This window comes from Salvelinus fontinalis, chromosome 33 (assembly GCF_029448725.1).
Source record: "Salvelinus fontinalis isolate EN_2023a chromosome 33, ASM2944872v1, whole genome shotgun sequence".
Lineage (NCBI taxonomy): Eukaryota > Metazoa > Chordata > Actinopteri > Salmoniformes > Salmonidae > Salvelinus > Salvelinus fontinalis.
In genome coordinates this window covers 46811410-46817550 of record NC_074697.1, presented here as the reverse complement: position 1 = coordinate 46817550, position 6141 = coordinate 46811410, and positions in this window count along the sequence as shown.

Genomic DNA, 6141 nt, shown 5'->3' with positions numbered 1-6141 from the left:
TAGCGTATGAACATCTGTTTTTCCATGTCGCAATCAGTCGCTGTCTAAAAGGTAACGATGGAAGGATTCAGAGTGCAGACACTGCAGCCTTCAAGGATTGGAGTCATGTTTCCCTGCTCAGAAGTGACTTCACTGTCATGTTGGGTTAACGATACTAGGTCATTCCTGTGTTGCGATATGGGTAAGAGGGGTGAGGAGTAGAGGGGAGTGTATGGGTAATATGGGTGAGGAGCAGAGGGGAGTGTGCGTGTGAGGAGCAGAAGGGAGTGTGGGTGAGGAGGAGAGGGGAGTGTGTGGGTTGGGATGTATAATGACACGGAGATGGGGTGAGGGGGAGGATGATGGGAGCACATGCAGAACTCTGTCTTCACATATGTCGTGTGACATCATTTCTACCCCTTGCCTCTCTATCTCTTTCTCTTCCATCCAATCTTATTTGATCTCTCTTTCCAATGTATCTCTACATTTGTATTTTATTTTTTCTTCCCCTCTCTCTCCCACTCACTATCTCCCTCCCTGTAATGTGCCTTAAAAAATAGGGCAATCCTTATATAAGAAGGGAAGGAGGTAGGGGAATATGGAGGGCAAGAGATAGGTTGAAAAATAGATGGACAAAGAGAAACAGTGAGCGAGAGAACAGTGAGTGGGGGGAATAATCATGACATTCGACCCTCTCCTCCTCCCTCTGCCTCCCTGTCTGGCAGTTGGCCTGTTGAAAGTAGTCTAGGTTTGACGTGCTGCCTGAGTCACGGAGAGCTGCGGAATACTAAAACCCACTGATTGCATTTAACTTTGGGTACCCAACTCCCATGCAGTGCATGATACAATAGAACAAGCCGTGCTAATTTCTGCTGCTCACTGCTGACAGCTAAGGATTCACTCAAACCAAAAAGAAAGCAAGTGAAAAAGGAACAATTACGCAGTCGACAATCAGAGACACAGGAATGTATTGGCAGGCATCCTGTCTATATTTGTTGTGCGTGGTCATACAAAAAAGAGGGGGGGATTAGAAATTATGCCAACAATTAAATTGAACCTGCAATCTATCTGCAATATGTTATATTGTTTTTGTGCATCTCTGAGCGATGTTCTATCAATTCCCGGGGTCATTCTATGCAAAACACGCCGAAGAGTGCAGATACACGTGAAAACAGGTAATCGATAGAACATTGTTCAGAGAGACGCACAAAAACAACATAACATTCAAAATAGGTGAATCTTTGCTTTAACACATGTCTCACTCCAGCCCTGAGTTCGTTGTTATCTACCGCAAGTCAGTAAGAGTTATTGACCCTGTCTGTCTGTCTGAACACACTGACCACAGAGAGACGCAGGAGGAGCAGTAGAGGGATAGGCCTGGTTAATCAAGTTTTAGAGTCCTAGCCCTTGCAAATCCTCTGTTTTTACACTCCCTGGTCTTTGGTCCAAGTATAACACAACCCAGACAGCTGTAGAATGAGCTGGAGGGGGAGAGAGCGAGCAGGAGGGAGAAGAGCGGGATGACCTCATTCTACTCCTAGCCGTTCCAGATGTTTCCAGACACGACTGAATGTTTCACGAGATCACGCAACACAGCGGAGGGGGACAGGGGTTCCCTGTCTACTTTCCCAAATAAACAGAGTGTAGAGACATGATACATACTTAACTGTAGTTATGGAAGTGGGAGGTAGAGAGGAGAGACATTACTCTTTCCTGAGCTGGGCAATTTCTTTGCTCAGTACATACCTCAGATAGTTGTAACATTTTAATAATAGGTCTACACTAAACAGGGGGAGTGTTCAACATAGCGGTAATATATTGTTGTTTGACATATGTATTAAAGCAACTGTAACCAGAAATAGGGGGAAGTTAAGAGGTTTTAACAAACAGAAAAAGGAGAAGTCCACAGTTCCAAACGTTTGAACGTCTGTGAGCTCAGAGGTTTAGCTCAAGCGGCCAATGTTATTAATTTCAGATCTGCTATATTTCAGTTAATATAACAAATACAAGTCACGTTTGCTTAGACTGAGGCCATGGCCCATCTATGCTGCCAAGAAAGAATTACTGGATTTGACGGACTAGGAATGGGGAGAAGGAGAGGTTATAGGGGCAGACTTTCTCCCTTATATCAGCAAGAGCAGCTGTCATACATACAGCCCTAAAACTGTGTAGCCAAGAGCTAACTTCGTAGCAAGCAATAGCCCTGTAACCTGCCTGCCTCATAGTCTTAAACTATTCTGCTGAACTTTTGTATTTTGTCTCGCAATCTAAGTGAGTAGCTGCAGATGACAGACAGAAGAGGAAACTGTCGAGAGAGCTTTGGAGACAAAGTCAGCTCTATTTCTGTGGTTAACAGGGGGAGGGGTGGGAGGAATTTTGTGGTGTGTTGGGTAGAAAGAAATCCAGGTCAAACTTCTCTCCGTGGTGAAAGCCTGTGAGAAGGTTTAGGCAATGTTGTCCGGGTGAGCAGCCAGAAGGGGTGTAAACAACACCATTCTGAAGTGGGACGGGCCTGGTTGTTGCCTGGTAACAAATATTTGGGGCAGGAAGACTGGGCAAACATGCCTCGCCCCCCAAGGAAACAGGGGCAGGCCTCACTAGCAGAGTTAGCAGCTTCCCGGAAATACGAAGGACAAGCAAAACAAAGCACACTCAGGCACAGGACAGATCTACTGGTTCATTCCAAATTCAGTACATCTGTAATGCTAAATGCATGAACTCTCAGACACTGATGAAAAGTGTAAAATTCCAACAGTTATGCAGGTTTACTTAGCACTTGTAATACCACTGTGGTGTATATGGTTACACATTTGGCATTTAGGCTACCTGATATCAATGAGACCAATATACTGTAAAATGTTAGGAGAATAATAAAAAGTAAAATGCATGGTGGTTCATACTGCTTATAGCCACAGGTCATAGTCTGATCCAAGATGTGTGTGTGCTTTAGCAAACTCCTTAGACTACTGTTGTTATGGTGCCATGAAAGAACCATACAAGATCATGGGAACAGGCTAAACAGGTCACAAGTTGCAGCCAAACGCAAACAGGTCACACGTTGCAGCTAAATTTGGCTCGGGAACCATTATTGGTTTGTTTGCGTATTGTCTACAACACCAGTCACCACATTTCCAGCACCTAAATGAGAGGGGGAAAGTCATGTGATTTCCTGCTTCTGTAGGTTGGCGCACATATGAGAAACAACTAAGCAAAATGAGGGTATTTTCCTTATCAAATCTATTTGAGATGTGTATTTGATTAGGAACAACAGTTTCCCTGAGTAGCTTACAATACAATTTTAAAACAACATTTAGCCTCAGGCATTTGTTTAAGAAAAATATGAATGATAGTCAAATAAATACTATGACCTTGTGGTGTTGCAGTATTCATATGGTGGATAATATTACCCAATAACTGGCAGAATGTTGTAAGCTCATTCATTTTGCACCACATAGACTTCTAGCAGATTTCTGTTCTGCACTTCTGTATGAACTTCAAAGCCAACATCTCACATCTCTCTATCAAGCAGCAGGAGAAATGTCCCTAACAGAAGTTTTGCATGAAAATGAGCATTAACGAGCATTAACAACTCTTGGATGCAGATGGCAATTGATTGGCTAACTTCCTAGGCGGAACAATACACAATTTTTCGATAATTAATTCCGAATAAACTATTTAGCCACGAGTCGCAACCAAGTGGAATCTCCTGAAAAGCAAGTTAGGATTAGGATACAAGTTAGCTTGCTGTAGCTAGGCTACAGGCTGCGCTGCTGTAGCTAGTATCTCCAAACGCTTAGCAAGACTACAAAGTTAGATATATGCATGCAAAATCACACAACGATTAACTTGTATTTGAACGGAGATGGCAGGGCTATATCATCAACTTGAAAATACGCTGTTAAACGAGAAATTCGTGGACTTCTGGAATACATTTCAGTCAGCCATCTTATTCATGCCTCAACAACAGCTCTACCCCTGCCCTGTCACTCAAGAACTGGTTACTGCGGAAACCGGTTGCCAAGCAACAAAAACAAAAAAAGACTACATTTGTAGCTACGTTTCTACGTCAGGCGTGTTGGAACGGTATCTCCAAGGCAACACAACGCTGTACTGTGTACCAACACATGCAGCAGACTTCATCGCGGTGAGAAAGGGATAGCAAGCACATGGTCGGTCTGTAAAACCTCTCTAGTCTTGTTTTAGCCGTTATATAACCTAAACAAGACTCGTTAGATTGATTATATAGGTTTGCATGCTATTAAACATGCTGAACACGCCTTGGTTTTTCTTGTGTGTTTCTAGCAAGCCTCAGCTTGCAGTGCAGATATGTTAACTGACAAATGAATTGCTATTTGCCTGATGCAGATGTTAACTGTATTCCTTAATTCAACCACCCGTTCCTTTATTAGACAGTTTAATGGTGGTAGTGGTTATTGTCGTTTTTACAGTCGGTGCAGTTAGAATGTGAAACTTTAGGTAGACTATTGATCTCAATAATACCTGTGCCCCGTTGATGTTGATGCCCTCCAGCCCTATCTTCTTGATAACTTACCTGATTATGAAGCACCATCCCCTAATATAATATAACACTTGCTGCTCTCCTGTGTAGGTAGGTACATGTATTGTCAAAACTCAGTGGTGGTGTTATGACCTCAGAGCTTCCCATGAACCATCTGTCCGGATTACTCATCGCGATTGATCACCGACAAAGTACAGAACGTTCCTTGTCGGTGACGTTGTAGTGCTGACTAATTGTTATTATCCCCACTATTCCCTGTCCTTTTACACACCGATGTATGCCGCCATGACATTTTACGACATTACAAACCTAAATATTTTTCTTGTCTATTTTAAGACCCCCCCCCCCCACACACACACACACACACACACACACACACACACACACACACACACACACACACACCTCCTCCCACCTGCCATATTCCAATTGGCGTCTGTACGTAGGGAGAAGTCTACAGAAAATGAATACAATTCGACAGAGGATGTTTGCAGTGACAGCAGTGTATGGCGACGATTTCCGTCACTGCTGCCCACTGTCCGTGTCGGAACACTCTGCCTCTCAATCTGTTGACATATTTTCTGGTAAAACGTTTGGAGGCTGTTGAATAAAGAATAGCCCTCGTTGTTATTCTGGGAACTTGTGTAAAAAAAAAAAAAAATTGACAACAGAATCATTGATCAGCGACGCCCTCTGCAAATTTTACATCCCACACTCATGAATAACACAATCTTGCCTACTTCATGCATGAGTGTGTAGCTACTCACAGTCCATAGATGTGTTACCTGAAGATACTCCACTCATACAAAAAACATGCCGAATGGAAGTCCAAAAACGCGTACTCATTGCTTCATATGCTTATGCTCGATCTTCTCCATTTCAGTCTAAAATACCAGCTCGTAAAGAAATCTTAATGAAATCAATCAAATTTTGTTTATAAAGCCCTTCTTACATCAGCTGATGTCACAAAGTGCTGTACGGAAACCCAGGCTATAATCCCAAACAGCAAGCAATGCATGTGTAGAAGCACGAAATCTGATGATCCGACACTTTATGCTATGATAAAGAAAAATAACTGAATGTGTTCAAACGTACCAGCGCAAAAACCTGTCGAAATCCCAGCAGCAGAAGGCCCCGTTATAGAACGAGGGATTCCACGGCCTCTCAAAGAAAGGGAACTCCCGAGGGCGTGTCAGTAAGAAAGTTCACTCGAGAGGATTTCCTCTCTTTGCCTGGTGGGTTTCCTTCCTCTTGTGAGCGATGTCAAAGCAAGTAATTGCGTAAGAAATCGACAATGGAATGTGCATATGTTTATAATGGCCAACCGGTCTAAATAGGCCTACTTGAATTCTGCCAGTACGAAGTAGCCTGTCCCATAGCTTATTTTTCAATGATGTTGCTCAATAACCTATAAGTAATTTCAGTAATTTCCCATTTCATTGTCACTAGGTTATAGCCTACAGTATATACTAGGCTATATATAACCTACATGCTAGATCTATATTCGTTTATATATTCATTTATCTATTTAGGCCTATGCAAATAATAATAATACGTATAGGAGGCAGACAGTATGTACATTAATACCTGTTTTATTATTTAACATAGGCAATGGGCTAAACTAGCCCTCAAAGTTTTACTTG